The following is a 22,226-nucleotide window of genomic DNA, read 5'->3' as shown; positions in this document are numbered from 1 at the left end:
TGCGACAGGCGACGACTCGAGCCGAAGATTTGTGCAGCAGCTTCCATACCCAACTTCTAACAACGCTATGTGAACTCCGTATTCCTTTTTTTTTTCAACACGTTTGTAATTCTAAGCAGACGGAAGGAAAGCAAACATTTGTTAAACTTAACGTCAACAAAATAACTCTCTACATGTACAGTTCGTGTCTCTACTCTTAGCCTCAGCAGAATAGAAAAAAAAAGTGAACGTCGTTCTGCTCATGAGTTGCTTGACGCTGTAACATCTACGACAGCGCAAACTCGTACCCGGTGTCGTTAAACGAATAGACAAAGACCGAGCGGGCTCTCAGTCACGGTGTGAGCAATGCTTTCGACAGCCGCATCGAAATCGCGACGGCGCGCAACGTATGGTTTGCGTCGCACATAACATTCTCCATCAAACTCAAAGCCATACGCCCGAGTGACAATCCATCCAGCCTTCCTTGTCGTCGCACAACTCGCGTCGCGTACGTCTTTCCATGAAAGCATAGGGATAAAGGCTGGGGCTCTTGGTTCGCTTCTTTTTCCTGCATTCCGACTACAACATTTTCCGCCTTGGCGGTTCACAATTTTTTTTTCTTCCAGCGCTGAGGCAAACGACCGGTAAGATCCTTCGTAGTGGAAGGTTTAGTTTTAGTTGTGCAATAAAAAATTGGCAAGATACAATTACGCTTAAGCTTCGGCATACAAGTGAAGAGTCGTGTAGAAGATTGTCTATATCCTCTCAACAAGCACATAGTGAAACTGCGCAACGCTCAGAGTAAAAATTCACAGGGACACCTAATTGCCAATGGGTTGACAATGTCATAGCATTAGAAGTTGTTGATGCCATTAGTGGAAGTGGCGTCACTTAGTCTCGCGACGCCACTTCTCTTCATCCAATGGACGAACTTTACTACCGAACAGACATATTTTTACTCGACCAGAAATTGCTGGTTGAGAGGGGCCGGATTATGATGACAACCAATGGGTTCTCGTACTGAACCCACCCAGTTTTTGTGCTCTGAATAAATGTTTTCCTCCTCCTCCTCCTCCTCCTCCTCCTCCTCCCGGTAACGCTTTTATTGCTCTCCTATTAAAAATTCTGAACTTCCCACATTTCATCGTTACTCACTTGTACGTTGCTGAAATAAAAACAGGGGCTGGATATATTACCCATAAAATTGTTAATTATTTGTAGTTAAATTTAGTAAATTCGGCTGATTTCTGAACGTCTGAAAGCACTGAAGGTGCGCCCACAATCTGAGGCTTGCGTCCGGCTGCCAACCTATCTAGCGCCTGTGTACTCGCACAAACAGGCGCCACGCGTGCCCGGAAAAACAGTTCACGTGATGATGACGATGGTGATAAAGATGATGATGATGACGACAACGGCAATGACAACACCACGTCAGGCACACAGTACAAATTAATAGCGAAATTCAAGATCATGTCATTACCTACTGATGTAGGCGTAACGACCGGTTGTTTCGCGCGAAAGGATTGCCTTTAGCACTGATCGAGATTATACCGTGCATGCTGCATACCTGGAAGCTGGCGTTTTGATTTCGCTTTGAGAAAATTTCAGGGAAAAGCGGTTTGTGCAACCCTAAGAAAACCCGACTTTCTTTCGCGGCCATAAACAGTCAGCATTTGCGCCATTGGCATTGCTCTAAGGCAGGTTCAGTTTGAGCGTTCGCTTTAACCTTGCGGCCGCTCAGCCGCTGCCTATGAGTATAAGAACAAAAAATGTCCACGACACGCAGCGTGCTTCCAAAGGTGCGTCGTGTCTTTCAAGACGGATGACAGTGATCGCTGCGCTAACACGCGTTATTTAGTTTCCCAAAGCTGCAACTCATCGCAGCTTTTTTTTTCTTTGTCACCGCCTCTTTTTCGCACGTGTTCAAGAATCGAGCGGCCGATATCCATTAGCAGAATTTCATTAGCCTAGAAAGAAAAAAAAGCATCGTGCAGCTATCCAAACAAACACCACTGCACTTAGTCTTGTAGTTTATAGTTTTACTTCCCCAAATTATTATGTGTACCAGGCAAAAAGAAAAAAAACAAAGGAGCAAAGGTGTGAAGCAACGAAGTCAAGGAAGCGTGTCCCGTACCCTCTCTCGCATTAGCCTGCCTGTTCTTTCTTTTTCCTTTACCGTGCTGAAACAAAGGGGCGGCGCGAGCGCGTACGCTCGCTGGACGTAGTACGCGACGGTCCGTGCGCCGAGTTGTCAGGCCGCGTGTGATCGACTCCGCGTTATCGCTAAACCAGTTGCTGCTACTACCCCCCCCCCCCCCCCCCACCCTCACGGATGCGAACGCGTCAGGAGAGAAAGGGTGGAGGATTGGAAGAGCGAGAGGAACCCATCGATCGGGGAGTCGTCGGGCCAGCAGCGCATTGGCTCGTCCGCCTGCCTCCGACTCTGCCGCCACCGATCCAGCGGGGAACACAAAACAAAAACAAGAAAAGAACGAGGAAACAAGAAAGCAAGCGAATCTATACGTGTCTGGAGCGACGTCGGAGATACCGCGTCCATCGAGCCGCCACTTTTTCGCTGCTTGCTGGGGCCACATACGTCACGTCGCGTGAAGCCGGCCTGTCCGCGCGTCTGCCTCGCGCGTGTATACGCCCGACACCTCGTCCGCTCAACTGCTCCTGCGTGCTTTTGTTTGGGTTTTGTTTGTGTGTGTGCGTGCGTGCGTGCGTGCGTGCGGACGAGTGTCAAGTGCAGCTGAATAAGCGTGCTGACCGCTCCACAGCAGGTCTGTTTGTTCTGTCAGCGATGAAAGCAGCGATTTTGGGGAGGGTGGTTCGATTACGGAAGCGAGGTCTCCCTCCATCCAGCCTAAAAGAATGTCGATACATTTCTCTCTCGCAGCTTTAGGCCTCCAAGGAGTCGGTTGCGCCTGTCTCCAAAGGGGGCTTTTGCCCCTTCGAAACTCATCAAAACACGTTTATACGTAAACGACGCCGAAAAATATCCAGATTTATTTCGCTGAATGAGCCTCGTCAGTAAGACTTTTACGCTCTCCCGACTACCAGGAGAGTTGGGCGTTCTGGGTCGCCGTAACAAGCAATCTAAATCAATTAACTGGCAAGTCTGCCGTACTACAGTGCTGCACTAATTGCCTCGTTTCACAGGGCACAGACTCAAAGGATTGCTGGAAGCGAACATCGAAGTCCCACGAGCAGTGGGTAAAAACTCCCAATTATCGTTCATCACCCAGAAAAGCTTTCTAATCCCGTGATAACGGCATGCAGCTCAATGCCAAAAGTATACAAGACGTTGCACGTCTCACCCGAGCTGTCACTGGATCGTGCTTTAAGTCAACGGCTGTTATTCATTCTCCACCGCTTTAAAGCGCCTGGAGTGCTACAAGATCTGCATCATATGACTCAACGGCTGTATACGCTCACTCGGGCAGAGATCTAAGTGCTCTTCGCAGCAACGCTTAGTGTTAAGCACAGTGCAGGTCAATCTTTTTCCCAGCATTCGAGCGGCGCGCCGCATCCCATTTACTCTAGAACGTAACTAGAGCCAAAGAACTCTACAAGCCAGGCGAATACGATCACCTGAAGTCAAAACCGTCAGCTGCTGTCTAACCATGCACTTTTATTGTCTACGGAACAGCGCTCGACAGTACCTGACTAAATTAACCCGCAACGTACATTACATAGTCATTTACGCAGTCGTCGCAAGACCTTCGTTGGGGTGATACCGAAGCGGGCCAAGAACAAAGCGACCCTAGAGGAGGACACACAAAGGAGACACCGCTCGCGCCGGCATGCAAGGATAAAAAAAAGCGAAGGACAAAGCGGACAAAGAGTGAGACAGAATCACCGAGAAACGTGGGAGGACAGAGAGAAATGAGAATGGGTTAACCCCTCCGGCGGCATCCGTGCCACGGAGAGAGAGGGAAAAAAAACGCCTAACTCGGTGGATTTGGATGCGGAAGAGGAGAAACGAAAACAGAGGTGGCTATTAGAGTGATGCCGAAACTCGACGCGGGCAGAAGCCCCGCGTCGATACAGCCGCCGCCTCTCACACGGACAGGCAGGCAGGCAGGAAGGCCAGCTACGGGGCCGGCCGGGCAGCGCTGGTGCCCAAGACAAAATGCTCTTCGCGGTTCGCTGGCCCGCCAAACTGAGCTGGCGTGTAGCTTGGCGTTACGAATCCTCCTGATCCCTGACACGGCCCAAAGCCGCCGGTGCACCACCCCCTTCACCTCCTCCTCTCTTCTCTCCTCTCTTCTCTATCTCTCTCCAGCGAAGACAGCGCGCTGACGGTAATAATAAGAGAGCGCCGACAAGCCTGGACAAAAGAAGCGCAAAGCCCATCGGAGCACACGAAGAAAAAAGTAATGATAAAATAAAGTGTAGACCGCTACAAACACTCCAGCGAGCGAAGAAAGAAAGCGTTTCCTCTTGAGACGGGAGCTGCTTCCCTCCGTACAGGTCCTGCCGGCACATCTCTCAGGAAGGCAAGGCAGTGAAAAGAAAGAACTCGACGGCGTGCGCGCGAAAGTTAAGCACTGTTCCCTGCCGGAGGAGATATGGCGTCTCTCCGTGGTACGCACCTCGCGCGAAGGTGCCGCAGCAGCCCCAGTCGATTCTGTAGTATCGCAGCATCATACGTGGAGGTGCAGCAGCGATACCCATGGGTGGCGCAAGACGACGTTACTTTTCTTAGTCTAAGTGATATTCGGCACTGATAATTGGAAAGCGGTTTGAATCACGGAACTGGTTAGTGCTTTCTAGTAAACGTAACGGAATTGATAGAAATGCCCTCAGCGTCTCAATCTTTCTACAAGTCGACAAAACACAGTCACGGTGATGCATTAAACATGAGGTAAAGGAGGCTGACGTGCAATAGTGGCACTGTATGATTTGGTACTCAGTCTAATATATTTCATTACGACCAGTTCACAGTAGACGGGATGAAAACAGGATAACGATACCGTACTGCTCATAGCAAAGATAAGTCTTACTGCCTGATGTTCCTCTAGTGCGACAATTACTGCGTTTTACCATTCAGTTCGTTTTTGAGACGGAAACCTCCGAGAAAGCCACGGCCAACTCAACCACGCAGTTAACTGTCCTTGCCGAAACACGAAATCTCTGTAGTATGCTGCACTCTAAACTAGAAACGGCTAAAAGTGGTACAGAAGTTAGTGCTTTGAACTGCGTTGCCACAGCCATTTGTGTCCTCGAGAGCAATCATTGCTCCCTGCAAAGTGACCGTTTCTAACCATTTCTCGCGAGAGTTCCGTAGTGCAGCTGGTATCATATTACCCATTTTTGTATTAGACCGTACAGGGTGCGTCCGGAAAGTAATGACGCAATACTGCTTCGTATATCGGAGCCTTTGCCTGTCACGGTGGTGTTCCACGTATACAGCCTTTTCCGAAAGTGTCCGGGCCATAGGGTTCACTATAGAGCCGTTTCATGGAATATTTACGGAGCCCCTGGAGTTCTAGAGCTCCGACGGAGTGAAGACGAGATATCTGCTCACCGTCGAGAGACTTGGAGCTGTAGGGATTCCGTAAATGCCCCTGCTACACGGCGCTACAGCGGACACTGTGGACAGGAATGTATTGACAAAAGCTGTACACAGAACTACTCGTCCCAGTTACATTATATACGCCTCCGGGAGTAGGCATGCCTCATTGCTACGGTAACGTTGCAGCATAGGTTGGAGCAGGCAAGCTTACAGCAACAGCATGTCAAACCATTTTGCGTGATAATGCATAACAGTGCACGGAACAGTTTGATATGCGAGTCAAATTTCATGAGTGCAGGGGAAACTCGACGCGATTATAGGCAGTTTGCGCAACATACTTAGTTTAGTTCAGTTAGTTTAGTTTAGGGGGTTTAAGGTCCCAAAGCGATTCAGGCTATGAGAGACGCCGTAGTGAAGGGCTCCGGAAATTTCGACCACCTGTGGTTCTTTAACGTGCACCGACATCGCACAGTACACGGGCCTCTAGAATTTCGCCTCCATCGAAATTCCACCGCCGCATCCAGGATCGAACCCGCGTCTTTCGGGCCAGCAGCCTAGCGCCATAACTACTCAGCCACCGCGGCGGCGCAACATAGTTAGGCAAAGAGACAAACTGCTCAATATCGCATAACCCGATCATCTCGACCCAAGAAGACTATCGTGAGCGAATTGAGGACGAAATCAAGCGTTGTTGTCGTGTCCGACTCTCGAGACATCACTCGCAAGAAAACAGCACCACAGAATTTCCCAAGTTTTAACGCGACAGCGTTTAAGGTCCCGTTACCCAAAAAATGCGGCGTCGGTGATGTGAGCGAAAAATCACGAGCATGACTCCGGCAGGTGGTGCCCAGACAGCAACCTAGGAAGCAGGTGGGCCACCTAGCTCACGTGACCTTGCGGCGTCATCACAACCTGCCCACCGGATAGTGAGCAAACTGCCCGCCGTTGCAGGTGGCAGTTAAATTAATTATTTGTCGCTCCGGAAGATCAACCTGGGTCGCACAAGCGCCACCGCTGGGAGCACTTGGCTTCGCAGGGCAGTGATGCACCGCTTAACACGCTGCACCACTGCGTCAGGGGGGTATGACGACTCCCAGTGATCCATGAATGTAATGTAGAGAATGACCATCTGCATATATGTGAGAATTTACCCATTACGCTATCGCGTAATACTCTTAATTGTCCCCTCCAATGTTTACTTGAGGAGCTCGTGATCATCTGATCGAGTGAATTGAGCTCATGGTCAGTCAGGTCGCCATTTTATGTATCCTTATTAACCGCAGCGCATCTATTTGCACCTCGCTATCTGTTAAGTGTTTTTTTTTTCTCCTTTTCGGCTGTGGAATAAAGTAGTTTCACGCTCGCCCTACATAAGGGCGTGTCAAACGCATCGCGCCACGCGAGCCAAATCTACAAACTTTTGTCTCCCACAGGCCAAGGAGAAAGAAAAAATAAAAGTAGCGGAATGCAGATAAAAGCAAAGCACGCAGGAAAAAAAAAAGCTAACAAGTCGGAACCTCCGGAGAAGAGGATCGCTCGAGAAGTGAAAATTCGTTTTATATTTTTCTTTCGTATTCAAAGTTCCTAAGCTTTTCTTTGGGGCCAGCGGAAAGCACGACAGTGCCCCGCGGGGTGGTGTTTTTGAGAGCCGTGGCGGCCAAGACTGGCCTCTTTGAACTTTCCTTTTTCATTGTCCCGGAATCAAAAGACGCGCATTGAAAGGGCACCATTTTGATACGACGACCAATGCCCAAATGATTCGAGACAGGCTCTGAACACGGTCGCAGATGGATACATGTCAAAACTTACGAATAATGATGAAACGGCTAGAAACGTGCGCGCTCTCAAAAGCCACGCATAGAGGAACATAATATCGATTTGCCAACTTTTTTCAGCAGGAAAGCCTCTGAGAATGTCATTATTTTCTACATACGCTTCGTTCTGCGCTGTGTGGTGTCTAACTCAGTTATTCAGCCCCTTTGCGTAGGCTCTGTTTTTGAGAAAGTCAGTACCTCGCCATTGGCAGGCTGAAAATGTGCATGAAGTCTGTCATCCATGAGTCAGCTAAGAAGTGATAATATAACTTAGAAAAGGTGAGCTGCACTCAATACCGCAGCGCAAAAAGCACGAAGAGAGAGAGGGACATCACGACACTATCCTGGAATTTCTACACTGTTATATGCACTGTAGGCGCATCCTGCACACACAGCGCTGGTAGTGGTGGTGGTGGTGAAAATGTTTAACTGACAACTTGGGAAATAGATTGACGTGATTGAGGCCCCTAGTCCGAAATGAATGAATGAATGAAAATGTCTAACTGGCAACTTGGGAAATAGATTGACGTGATTGAGGCCCCTAGTCCGAAATGAATGAATGAATGAAAATGTTTAACTGACAACTTGGGAAATAGATTGACGTGATTGAGGCCCCTAGTCCGAAATGAATGAATGAATGAAAATGTTTAACTGACAACTTGGGAAATAGATTGACGTGATTGAGGCCCCTAGTCCGAAATGAATGAATGAATGAATGAAAATGTTTAACTGACAACTTGGGAAATAGATTGACGTCATTGAGGCCCCTAGTCCGAAATGAATGAATGAATGAAAATGTTTAACTGACAACTTGGGAAATAGATTGACGTGATTGAGGCCCCTAGTCCGAAATGAATGAATGAATGAATGAATGAATGAATGAATGAATGAATGAATGAATGAATGAATGAATGAAAACTTTATTGACCACCGAGAAGGAGCCCCCAAATCCCCAGTCCCGGAACGCAGGCCTGGGACGTGCGTAGGGGATGCTCCTCAGACTAATGAAAATTAAGCGAAGATGAATTGTTTCTTCATGGCCTCAGCCGCCAGGCGGGTGGCTTGCTTTTGGTTGGCGGGGTCCTCGCTTCGCAACGAAACTTCCCAGGCTTCTCTACTGTTCATGTTTAAGCCGGCGCCCGGGGAATCGGCGCATTCCCAAATTATGTGATTAAGAGTGCCCCTTTCACCGCAATTTTTACATTTAGAATCTTTTTCATCCCCGGTCTGTGCCAGGTAGACCCAAACTGGGCAGAAGTAATTTACAGCTTGTAACCGCCTCCAAATGCGCGCCTCATTATTGAGGAAAGACCGATCTGGGTGGTGGAAATATCCTTCTGTGCTCCATTGGCTGTCGCTGTTGCGCGTGCACTCTCGAGGAATTGCTCCTGGTACCTGAGGTCTGAGCTGGATAGCGCCGTCTCCCGCCATCACAGCGGTGTCTTGTAACCGCACAGCCACGCGTTGGTGGCTATCGCAACCACAGATAGCCACTCACAGAGTATTTAACAGTGATAAGACACACGTACAAGTACTATAGATGCATATACTGAGCACATATTATTTCTGCGTAGTACTCCTACAGCTTTACGTCCCAACTCATCCACTCGGCAGCGAACAACCCGCGGGTGATAATGCGCAGTGGTGGAAGATTCAGTTCAACCAGGCTTACGTCTTTACATTTTCATTTGAACACGTTACATGAAACGTAGAAGGGGGGGGGGGGGGGGGATTGGGTCTACACAGGTCTTGTGCACTGGTCCAGTTCATAGAAAGTTCGATACTTTACGGTAGAGACATTCTGCCGAGAACGTAATGCAACTGGAACTCCCTGAGGAAAGATATGAGAAAAACGGTCGTTAAAAATCCTTTTTAGTGAAGCGACCGGTGGCTTCTCTCGGCGTCGCCGTTCGGATGTAGATAAAGGTTTCGCCCTATTCAAAATTTCTGCCAGGAGGTTTGAATCGAACGTCCACACTCATTTCCACTAAGAAATTGCATCTTCCGGATATAAATATATATACAACAGTTCCTGCGACTGCGCTGAACAGTCGCGATACCACACGCCCAGTATGTGTGGTCCCCCTTTCCTCCATCGCTCGCCATTCTTTCATGAAAATTATAAAATATTACATCCCCAAGCCCCGCCGTGGTGGCTCAGTGGTTAGGGCGCTCGACTACTGATCCGGAGTTCCCGGGTTCGAACCCGACCGCGGCGGCTGCGTTTTTATGGAGGCAAAACGCTAAGGCGCCCGTGTGCTGTACGATGTCAGTGCACGTTAAAGATCCCCAGGTGGTCGAAATTATTCCGGAGCCCTCCACTACGGCACCTCTTCTTCCTTTCTTCTTTCACTCCCTCCTTTATCCCTTCCCTTACGGCGCGGTTCAGGTGTCCGCCGATATATGAGACAGATACTGCGCCATTTCCTTTCCCCTAAAAAACCAATTATTATTATTATTATTATTAATATTATTATTATTATTATTATTATTATTATTATTATTATTATTATTATTATTATTATTATTATTATTATTATTACATCCCCAAGGGGGCCTGCAAAATAGTCGGAAAAGGTATTATTATTATTATTATTATTATTATTATTATTATTATTATTATTATTATTATTATTATTATTATTATTATTATTATTATTATTATTATTATTATTATTATTATTACATCCCCAAGGGGGCCTGCAAAATAGTCGGAAAGGCGTGCTTTCATCTTTACTTTTCCCCAGCAGCATAGTGAACAAGGTCACTATACTAAGTACTGCCCTTCTCTTTTACTCTTATTTCTGTTACGTGATCCGCACACTCCACCGCCATTCCCTCGGCATACTCTCCTATCTCCGTTGCTTCCCAGAAAACGCTCTGCAAGAAGTCGAACAGCTAAAGCTGCGAAAGAACACTACGAAGCGCATGCATCCAGCACAGTCCGACGCGAAGCGGAAAATAATAATAATAAATACATCCATGCGACGGCGAAGAAAGCAAGGGTTGCTCTTCCGCGCTGGTCATCAATGGCCGCAGCTGGTGCAGGGATTCCAGGAACAGGTTGTCGGCGGATCGAGCGGCGTTTCCTTCATATCGAGGGAGCGCAAGGCTCTCAGGATCTGACTGGCAGACCAGCTGCGGACCGCAGTGGCGTCGCATGAATACATGCGTATCCCAAATCCCATTTTATCGCGCCTGAGTGTACCGGGCCATAAAGAAAGAGAACTGAGTTGGTGGTACTTCGCTGGGGACATTGCGTGTGTTGAGATTACGACTAAAAAACCGGAACAGACGCAGGACAGAGAGAGAAGACAACACAGGGCGCGGTTTTTTAGTCATAATGTCGCACCAACTGGCCTACAAGTTTACCCCGTTAAACTGTGTGTTCAGAGTCGCACGAATAACAGAAATATTCGCTTGTGAAATTTTGCATATAACTATTGGTGTTTCTGGCATGTACGAATATTCAGTGACCACACTAATTCGAGCGCTCTTTCTGTAAATCGTTATCAAGCTACTGAAGTAGGCCATTGGCACAATCAGCGCCCTCTCTCTCACTTTCTTTTTTTTTGCTAAAAAACTAAGACATGGTCGCTGGTTGAACTCCTATGTATATATTTTTAAGTGTAATCAGAATGCTGTTCATGCGTACTTACCTCCGCAGGAACTTAAGAAGGCACTGGAAGGAAGGTAAGCGTCGCTAAAAATATGAGGCTTTGGATCTGCTAGAATTCAGTCTGATCGAATTCGTGCAGGAACCTGAAGTTCGGAGCGTCTGTACAGGCTTCTCGAGTGGTCTGCGAAATCCAGCACGAAAATCGTGTTTTAAGAGACCTCATTCATTAGACACGAATCGTGAATATTCCTTCAGTCAACGGCGTTTCGAAAAAATACGCACGTTGTTAGCCCGTCAGTGGTTCAACAGCGCTGAAAGACACATCAAACGAACAACGCGAAACACACAGCGCTTGTATTGTGTTTTTCTTTTGTCGCGTTTTTCCGAGCGGTTAAACAATGAATCGGTACCAACTTCCCCAAACCGCATCCTTAATTGTCAGAACCTGCATGATTCTTTCACAGCAAACCTAGAGCCCTGTTGCGGAAGAAGCGACGATTTTGAGCGTGTTTCCATCACAAACAAGGACCCCACTGCCGTAACGCGATAGCGTTAAAGGCCCCGTTACCCAGAAAATCCGGCGTCGGCGTTGCCGGCGTAGTGCGCGAAAAATTGCGAGCATGACTCTGGCAGCTGGTGCCCAGAGAGCAAAAGAGGTGGAAGGTGGGCCATCTAGGTCCTTGCGGCGTCATCACAACCTGACAAGCGTACAGTGAGCAAACTGCTCACCGTGGCATATGGCAGTTAAACTAATGATTCGTCGCTCGGGGAGAGCAATCTGGGCCGCACAATGCCCACCGCTGGGAACATCCGGCATCGCAAAGCAGTGGCGCATCGCTTAACACTTGCACCATTGCGCCAGGAGAGGTGTCAGGACTCCCAGGGGCCTATCTATGAATGTAAAATACATAACTTATATATATATATATATATATATATATATATATATATATATATATATATATATATATATATATATATATATATATATATATATATATATATATATAAAGGGAAATGATATAAAGGTAAGGGAAATGAGGGACTTGTTTTGACAAACTTATGAAGGGAGCACAACACATAAAAAAATTAAACATTCCCCTATGCACCTCGGTTTCGGTGACTGTTGGCTCCCTTCATAAGGATATATATATATATATATATATATATATATATATATATATATATATATATATATATATATATATATATTGTTACGACGAAGTGGCCTACCGCGTGGAAGGACGAACGAAGAAGAGGAGGTTAATGTGGCTTTCCCGTCGTGTTGGTGTTCCCTGCTAGGAACTCTTCAGTCTAACCCCCAACGTTTGTAAATAAATGTAAATAGTATTTCCCCGTGACAATATAATATATATATATATATATATATATATATATATATATATATATATATATATATATATATGAATTAACCCTTTACGCATAGCGCCATACCTTTAGGCACAATTTTTCTTTTTCTATGCGTTTATTATTATTATTATTATTATTATTATTATTATTATTATTATTATTATTATTATTATTATTATTATTATTATTATTATTATTATTATTATTATTATTATTATTATTATTATTATTATTATTATTATTATTATTATTATTAAAGTGTCATGCAGCAAGCTTGCGGGAATGCGCCGATATGTATCTGTGGCCATCTCGGTGCTGCATTCGCGCGTTCACTGATCAGAGAACAGAAAGGTCTGCGGGCAATTGTGTTCGTGGCCTTTCTAATCTCGATTTGTACCTGCATTCAATGCGCAAGGCTCCCAACAACCGCCATCGTCTCGACCACGACATGCTAGACTTTTCAGTGAAAGCCTGTCTGTATTTCACTAACGTATTAGAAGGCGTGCTTATTTCTGCAAACACAGATGGAACGTACCACGCACGCTAACTATAACATTCCCGCTAACAGATGTGAAAGTGCAGCCGCAAGGCAGAGCATGGCCCATATGGCACGTTCCTTTAAATACACAGTTCTAAATATTTATCTACGGAGTTGACCTTGTCTATAGTCTGTTGCGCAAATGCGCGTGAATGTTAAGGCTCCTGAAAAAAACAAAGGATCTGCAATTCGGGTTTTCTTTTTTTTTTGCAGCCATAGTACTTTTTTTCTCAGTTTGTACAGTTGCACATAACCATAAGCACTCCAGTAACGCAGCAGTCATGCACACAATAAAAATAGCCTGAGAGAATCCATCGGCACATTCAAGGTGGCTTAACCCTTTTTCGGACAAAACCCCAGAAGGCGTGCTCACGCAGGCACCACCTTCACAAGCTAATTTGTTGGCTTCTTGTATTCACACGCTAATTAGCACTCGCTATATGATGCATTCATTTTATAATAACAAACAGGCGCGCGGTTTTCAGTGTTCTGAAAGCCATCCCTCGTGCCCCCTAGTCGCATTGTAATTTTGCTGCCACAACCAATCACTAATACAGCGCCTTGTTTGCCCAATTTAGCGCTTACTAAAACAAAGGATCACAAGGCAACAACTATTTCAATGAGCTATGCAAAGGCGTCAGGATTAGATACCCGCCACCACACAAAGCTCTGACAAAGGAGGAGGCCACTGCTTGGCGCAGATTGCAAACGAACTCCTTCCCCAATTTATATATACTAAGCAAAATGTACCCATCGCAATACAGGGACACCTGTCCGTGGTGCGGAGCCATACCCACACTCTACCACATCACATGGGAATGCGAACGTAACGAGGCATTTCACAAACACAAACACCCGAGTGCGGAGCAATGGGAGAGCCGTCTCACCAGCAGCGAGCTCACGGCCCAGAGGGCCTTTATAGAGCACGCGACCGGTGCAGCACGACTCAGTGGAGCCTTGGAATAGGGGCCCACCCTTGCTGAAAGAAGACTCTAGTCGCCGGCACAAGCACGAAGACGACGGAGCCTTCGATCCGCGAATCCCTTTGGAAATCAATAAATGTTTTCACTCACTCACTCACTCAATGAGCTACAAATCACTGCTTGTGATTTAGCATGCACTGCTGCTGCTCGGCAGGGTCCGACCCCGTTATACGCCACAGACTGCCCAGTTCGTTCGAAGTTGAAAAAGCAAATCTGATATCGGCCTCTTGCACAATATGCTCATGATAGTGGGAAATCTTGTGCAAGTAAGAAACGAAGGACTTCTTTTACCTCTTTTGTGGAGATTACGGTGGGCATTCGAGCGTGTTTTTAAAATACCTTTTTTTTTTCACCAAGACTCTTTCCAGCGTTTTCCAGTTTCTATAGATTTGTCAAACGGCTCTAGTGATTTTCCGTATATGTCTTTCTCAGCACCGTCAAGCAGCACAATGTCGTCACGATGCGTGGTTGCAGCCTACGCCTGCCTACGTGATTATGACAATGTTGAATTTAATATCCGATTCTCAAGATGCTCGTGAGTAAATTCCAGTGGGTCGAGATGTTCAATGTAATGAAACGAACAACATCCGACAGATGAGTGTTAGCGGACGTTTCAAAGTACATATTCTGCACAATCCTATTCTGCACAATCCAAGCTTGGAAAACCCGACATTGTCAATGTCCGGAGGAAATCCAACGAGCATAAGATCAACGAAAAATTACGCCAAAGGTTTATGTGGTTGGAAGATGCATGGCCACTTCATTTAAGTGTTGCTTCCGATCACCGAGCACTCGATAATAAAATATGTCGAATTAAGCAAGCATGGCCGTCCAGCGCAGTCGTCCAAATACCGTCAAAACATGCCGTAATCGCTCACCAGCATAATCTTTGCCCTTTCTTAAAAAATTGCTCAACGGGCCAGTAATATGGCCGCCAGCAGAGCTGTGAGTTCACATACGCATCACAAATAAAAAGTTCTACTGGCTCAATTTCGCATGCCGGCAAATTCTATGTCACGTTACATATATTGTAAGTGTTTTTTTAACAAAAATTCAGTGCAGTCCTGATTGGTGTCTTTCCTTTCTTCCCATTGCGTTGTATTCTTGCGTTGCTCGTTTCAAGGTACAGAACCAACAAGTCTAATTGTCTGGGCTCTGTACTACACCAATTTTCTTGTGACAGTAAGTTAGCTTTTGTATTTTGTTTGTGTTATGAACGGCGTGTTTTTTTTAGTGATTTTAATTTGGACTGAAGTTAAAACTCTATAGCCAGTTCTATTGCCAATGAAAATTAACATCGAGCTTAGCAGTGTCCTCAAGCCATTCCCTGTTCTCAGAGGGAAATGACGTCAGGCATGATGAAGAAAAAAAAGAGATAAAAGAAAATTACTCCTCTATTTCTTCCCTCATTTTTGTCATTTGAGTAACTACATCTGAAGAAGCCGAATTACACGTGCAAAGGCAGGAAAAATTATTCTGTTTTATTAGCGCGGACTTCTGACAGCAGTCAAGCATAAATATTCACAACCGGTTGAATCTCTTAGTCTTTGTTTTTTAGGAAGTTTAAAAAGCTGAATTATATGGAGCTTTTTTTTCGACTTCTTTTTTTTCATTATTTTATCTCCCTTCAGCGTGAGCTTCAAGCGGCGGCGAGGTTCAAAATATCCTGCAGGGCTTAAAATCATGACATTATTTTGTTCGGCAAATTTCCTTGCGTAATCGTTTGGGGATATGCCATTTAATAATGGCAGAGTGCAAGAATTCGTTGCATAATGTTGGGCAACATTTTCATGCACCCTTTAAAAGTTTTTAAGATTCCGAAATTATAAGAAAGAGCAATGTCAAGAGTAAAAAATAGTCTTATAGAGCAAGTACAGATCGTTTTTTTTTATTTTAGTATGAGCAAAAATATTAGGTTGTTTTGTAGTTGAATTCTAATAATGTATTTCATTTCACATCGGAGCTAACTGTGCATATTCAAGAAATATTTTACAGCGTTCAGAAGTCAGAAAAAAAAAGCTTAACTTCTTGGCAGTCTAAGTGTGCAGACGCCAACTGAAAGGTGCGCTCTGCACTTCCATGCGCGACCTCGCCCCGTGCATCCTTCAATATCAACTTGCTACTGCGGCGGGAGACGAGGAAATTCAGATTTTTGTGACTTTCATGTTCTGCGGGAAACTGTACCACTTTTGAAGAAAAAGGAAAACAATCACTGAAAGATATCTGCCGCGGACACTGAGGTGGCTCACATGAATATCAACGGCATAAATACCAGCCCCCTACTGCGCCAGAATAAATACGGGAGACTGTTAAAAAGCAAAGCACTGGGAAATGCTCTAACGCCTGGAGATACACCTCATCTCTCATATGAAAGCTTTTTTGAGGACTAACTTCGCACGGAAAAAGACTGAGATGAATGTTTGCCTTAGAGCTAACGACCCATCGACGTGGCATCAGCCCTGCATAGGCACATATTGCAGGAAATACAGGCGAAAAAGGCTTAAATTATTCATGTAGATCAAAATTATTTAAGTCCGGCTCGCTATCAGAAAGACGGTATATTTGTTGTATCGCTGGTAATAAAAATTACAATGAAAGAGAGTACCGTAAAGTCCGGTATATTTTCCGCAGGAATCAATTTCGGCTGCAAAAAATTTTTTTAACTAGACTGTCTTCGACCGGTATATAGTCCGCACCTGGTGCAATGCCTACACCCGGTATACAGAACAGCGTTGTGTATGTCATGTTATATCGAGCGGCAATAGAAAAAAAAATGTTGGATATTCTGCATCTAAAGATAGTCCTCGAAGCCCCAAATTGGAACCTTTAGAAGTTTATAGCCCACGAGCTTTATACCGAAATTTACAGTATATGTCTTAAAAGGGACTATTTATTTTTCCAGACACAGCTGAGCCACATGACTCGGCCAAGCACACGAGGCTGTTATTAGTCTTGGACGCACTGCAACTTTCTGAGAGCCTAAATAATCCTGTGCCTACTAAGCTGACACCTGAGCTGCGATAAGTTGGGGCAGTGCCAGTACTGGCCACTTGGAGGCCTTGCGGTGACTTCCAACGGATTTCCAACGACCGACGAGTTATGTAAACCTGCACTGCACGTTAAACCAGTTATGTGGGAGGCACTGAGGCGCCGGGTCCCACTTTCACTGACACCGCCACTTGCCTTGCGCTGTCGACCTGAAAGGAACTGGACACTAGGAGGCAGGCCGGGTCAACTTAAACGTCCTCAGATGCATATCGAGTGAATCAGTTTAAAATGGGATGGTCGGAAAGTCCGTCTTAGTTACGTTCACGAGCACAGGATCAACGAGATCAGAGGCGATCGCCACGATGAACACACCTTTTAAGCATATCCTCCTTCAGACTCTGATTATTAGTTGGTCGCTAAGACAATCAAACTATCTGAACGATAGAGTGTTTCACCTGTCCTACTCGGTACTTCCTCGATGACAAAAGTGCAGAAACAAGCCGCAAGCCCGCAGCTTGGCTGACTTAATCAGGTAACCTAACTATAGTCGGATACAACTTAAGTCTGCAGTGAAGGAATCATATTCTTAGCGGTAAGAAACAGACACAACACCAAGCTACAGCTTGTCGCTTGTAGCTTGGTGTTGTAGCTGTAGCTTGGTGTTGTGTTGGGCTAGTTGGTAACGGCTTAAAGGAATCATATTCTTAGCGGTAAGAAACAGACACAACACCAAGCTACAGCTTGTCGCTTGTAGCTTGGTGTTGTAGCTGTAGCTTGGTGTTGTGTCTGTTTCTTACCGCTAAGAATATGATTCCTTTAAGCCGTTACCAACTAGCCCAACTTAATGTTTTAACGAAGTTTCTGCAGTGAAGCTCCACCCACATTTAGGGCCGGCGCACAGAATTCCTCCACGACAAAAAAGTAGTCCGTTTTAGGAGCTTCTCTTGTCACTTAAACAAGAAGCTAATCACGAGAAAAATGTTATGAGCTCTCGAACTTTGATACCTGGCTTGTTTAATAAAGTCGAACATTAAAAACCTCATCTCATTTACTCTTGCGACTGGCTAGCGGGGTGATACAGTAAGCCGCGGACCGTGGCCCAGTGTTAGCAACTGCTGTTTTTTTAAGTTGTATCCTACTATAGTGATAGACCGTAGGGCGCCAACAAGTGGGTGTACGGCGAGAAATGCTCTGGGGCTCGGCCAGGTATTGCACTGCCTCCGGGATCGGCCCGGGGCCTATGGGCCTATTAGCGCGCGGCGCCTTTTCTATCTATCTTTCTCTCCTATCCTTTAAGTCTCCTACTTTCAGCACGCGGCAGCGAGCGTGGCTCGGCTTGAGCCAGCAGGCAGGCCCGTGCTCTTTCCTTTTCCTACTTGCTTTCAGCAACATCGGTCACTAAGTCAGTCAGTCAGTCAGTCTGGGGCCATTCTAGCGGTAGCGGTTTCCTGTCCAAGAACCTTAAGAAAGTCAACGATCGGCAAATAGACGACAAACCTGGATACAATCTGTATCGGGTGCTTCATTTCGGGAGCAACATACCGGCACATTCTCCTGGAGTGCGCAGGACCTGCAGCCCGCTTTGCCACGAGTTTTGTAGGGCAGCAGGGTGCATCGGGAGCACTGAGGGATAACTACCGGAGAAGACGACGACGGCAGAGCTGTCTTACAGGCTTCAGTCGGTCATAGTGCGTACAACGCAACAGCAAGGTATTCAAACCCGCTTTTGCAATTTGACCAGGGTATAGATGTTTGGTCGGGCTCTTTGTTCACGTCAAAATTGGTAGAACTTGAAAGACAAGCTTGAAATGAAGAGGACAACGCATGCGCAGTGTTGCTCTTCGTTCCATCCTTGTGTTTAGGGCGTTGCAGATATCGTCGCTTTTGCAACTTCACTAGGCTTCCGAGTGCAGTGGAAACGTCAACATTTGGACGCCGTAAAAGCTACCAAACTCTGCAATCACAGCGTCTCTAACATACGAGAACGAAAAGCAAGTAAAAGCTAATTCAATCGCATTTTTGCTGCAGGCAGAACACGTGACAACTTTGGCCCCAGACTGCAAGCCTGAAGCCTAGTGGAGACCTCGTGCGGTGCATGACGAAACCTATAACCAATGTAAACTAGCGGCTGAATCATTAACACCCTCTCTTTCGAATTTTCTTGCTTTTCTTGCTACTTCCAAAATACTATAATTTAATTTGCCCCATATACAAGTATTACACAGCTTTCACCAGTTACAAAGCGGAACAATACTGTCTTAAATTATCGCCGCCATCCCTACAAAGACAACAGAGGAAGCAAGCTGGACAAACAAGTAACGCGGTTAACCAAACAATGTGAACAATTTAGCGGTTATACATTCACAACTCAGAATCAGAAACAAGTGAACGCGAGCTGTGAAATCTGCAGCAACTCATGTTTTAAGTACTGTTTTCCCCAGCGTTTTCAAGTAATTAACACGGAAATTGAGAAGACACTGGCACGCTCCAGAGCTACCAACTCGCCAATAACTACCCTAATCCATCAAGGTGCCAGATATGGTCGAACGTCCCGCCAAGCTTAAAGGCATTCGGCAAGAGGACAATCGCGAAACGCTGCGCACTTTCTTCGACGTTTCCAGTCTGGTTGAAGACAAAAAAGTGGCGATTGAGAAACGCCAAACATACCATAATGTGTACTCGATGAAACCTTTCGTCTCTTCAGCAATTCGTCACGGACTAAATTCAGCAGCGATAGTTTGAATACTCTGCTGAACTAAGCTGGCGGTGGCTAAAGCTCGCAATGTCTCTTTCTTTGATTTAGACTTTTCGTGCCTTCTAGCACCAGGCCTCTTGCACTGCTAGGTCCATGCCTTCATTTGATAAAGAACGCTTAGTGGCGTGAAGAATGAGGTCGCTGCACTCAGCTAACAGTAAACTTTTTTTTTCCTCTCCTTAGTCGAGACAGGCGGAACAACGAATAGATAAATAAATCGCAAGAAGAAAAAAAAACGAACAGAACCTGCCACAACTGCGCAGGCGTAAGAAGGCAGTGGCTACACCCAACTTTTCTCAGCCTGATTAGTACACAAGGATATGGAAAAAGGGGGATGATTATGATAAGCATATATGAAAGAGGCCAACAGCCACCGAGCACAGATAATATTTTTAGCGTTGATCAAAGTGGCATTTTAATGGGTAGTCTCAGTCATGGAAATGAAACTAAATCCTTCTTTCTTTTGCATTGGGATCCACAGTAACAGCTAAGAACATTTTCTTTTCAGGCTCGGTTAGAACGCGCGCCGGAGACCGTGATGCGACGGCAGTCACTCGCCTTGACCCCGTTTCCTCGCGGCCTGGCTGGGGGCGGACTGCTGCCGTTCCAGCATCCACGCCACACAGCGCCCTTTCCCGCGTTACGGAGCATTCAGACCGCGAATGCGACAAGCGTACGCAACACGAGTGACGTAAGATTCGCGCGTTCACGTGTTGCTCGCGCTCGCTAAGGCATGTGGTGACGTCAGCCGCGAACAAAATTGCCGGAACGCGATGGTAGCATGGCATAACGCGTGCCAGAGAGCGAGGCCTCGCGGGTGCCGGCAGCGAAGCGCGACGATTACGCTCACACTAGTCAGTAGACACTGTGAGATGCACTGTTTCATTGTAACCCAGCTACGTGCAGAGCGCTCGACCATTAACATCGAAATTTTCGTTGAGGCAAGCAGCGAGGAGGATGCCTGCTGCTTGCTCCTAATATTGTTTCACTATCTCGGCACAACATGGTGACCTAAGTGGACTGAAAGAAAGAATGAGCAGAAACAAACATAGCTAGACCGCTTTATCATGCCAGTATAGTTCAACCGTGTCTTCGTTAGTTCGGCCAGCGAGAGTAACTTTGCAAGACCTTGAATGGGACTTCACGGCTTAACCGCATGTACTGAGGCGAAAACCGCTTCGAAAGGGGCAACATGAACACTACGAAAGTTGCCCAAAAACGACACTTTAAGCGGACATTCATGTTATACCCCACAGCGTGTATTTGGCTTTAAATCCGCACGCCCTTTCTTAGGATTTTGAGATTCTTATTACACTTTTTGTTTTCGAAGCAAATCCGGATAATCCAGCTCTTTGCAAGGAATCAGTGCCAGCCTGTAATCCAACACTTATCCTGTCCACACTGGGAAAACTAGATAGCTAGTTCTACTTCATCGCTTTAAGGAAGGCGGCAAGGACTAACACGTCCTGCTGTGCCTTTCAATCACTTCACTCCGTGTCAGAAACAGTGTCTAATTACGTTAACCTTCCCAATCACACCGGCTTGCCTCGGGAACACGCATCGCGTCACTTCAGCCGCGCGATCGCGCCCTTCACAGAGGTTGAACGCCACAAGAGCGACCAAAAGAGAACGGAGAGAGGCAGACAGCTCTACGTACCCGATACTTCACACTGGGGAGCCATGAGAGAGCGCCGTCAGCCGCGCATAATCCAGCCGTGGGGGCAGCACACAGTGGCCGTGGCCCGGGTGTCGCCGAAGGGGCGGCCCGGCAGCAGCACGCAGTGCGGACAGCACCGCCGGGGTTTCGCCTGCGGGGCTCACACGCGCGCCGCCCTCGGCCGACCTCCGCCGCCGTCGCCGACGATTTCACGGTGAGTACGACGGACGACCGGCGCTCCTCGGGCCAAGCACGCAGCCACCACCAACATACGATACTCCACGAGCGCGCGCGGAATCACTGGAGGCCGAGCGGGGGCGGCCCCGACTGCGCTGCTGCTGCTGCTGCTGCGATCTTGCGCTCCCTCCGCTGTATCCCGGGGGCGTTCGCGCCGCTCTGCGCGCTCCGAGAGAGCGTGTCTGCTGCGGCAGCACGGGCGCCGCCGCTGTGCAGCGTCTCTCCTGCGGGGATGCGTCAGGCAGGGCTCTTCCCCTCAGCAGCGGCGGCTGCCGATCCTCGCCGGTGGGCAGCGGAACTCGCGAGGCAAGTCAGCGACGATGCTGCGCGCATGGTCGGCGGCTCGCGTCGCTGCGACGGCGGCGCCTGCCATCGCCGTCGCCATTTTGGCCAGACTCCAAAAAATTTGAGGCAAACCGACGAATGGAGTGGGCCGAGCGAGGGGACGCTGCAGTGCCCGTGACGTGGCCCGGTCACGTGGGACTCCGACGGCTCGCGCGCCCGACCCAGGGCGCGTGCGCGCGCCGGCGTGCGAGTTGCGGGGGTTGGCGCTGGCACGGAGCGGCTGGAGTCTGCAAGACAGTAGCAAAGAGCGGGACTGCTGAAAGGTTGCCGTTTCTAATTGCCGATACACTCGGTGGTTTTGAGTACATATCGATTACCCTTTCTTTGTCGTATGAAAACGACCCCTTCATCTCAGGACGTACTCCGTTTTTCTCGCCATCGCCACGATGAAGTTGACCGAAAATTCTGGCCCATAATCA

The 22,226-nt window shown here is 47.1% G+C and overlaps 1 protein-coding gene across 1 annotated transcript in view; it reads right to left on the bottom strand.

Moving 5' to 3' along the window:
* Positions 1–21,866, bottom strand: part of LOC144093521 (unconventional myosin-Ia-like) — a 145,388-nt gene extending 123,522 nt beyond the window's left edge. Inside the window, exon 1 of the mRNA XM_077626999.1 lies at positions 21,226–21,866. The gene's annotated coding sequence lies outside the window, so the exon portion shown is untranslated. The remainder of the gene's footprint in view (positions 1–21,225) is intronic.
* Between the last annotated feature and the right edge of the window lie 360 nt (positions 21,867–22,226).

This window comes from Amblyomma americanum, chromosome 6 (assembly GCF_052857255.1).
Source record: "Amblyomma americanum isolate KBUSLIRL-KWMA chromosome 6, ASM5285725v1, whole genome shotgun sequence".
Classification (NCBI taxonomy): domain Eukaryota; kingdom Metazoa; phylum Arthropoda; class Arachnida; order Ixodida; family Ixodidae; genus Amblyomma; species Amblyomma americanum.
This window is presented reverse-complemented; position numbering and strand designations above follow the sequence as displayed.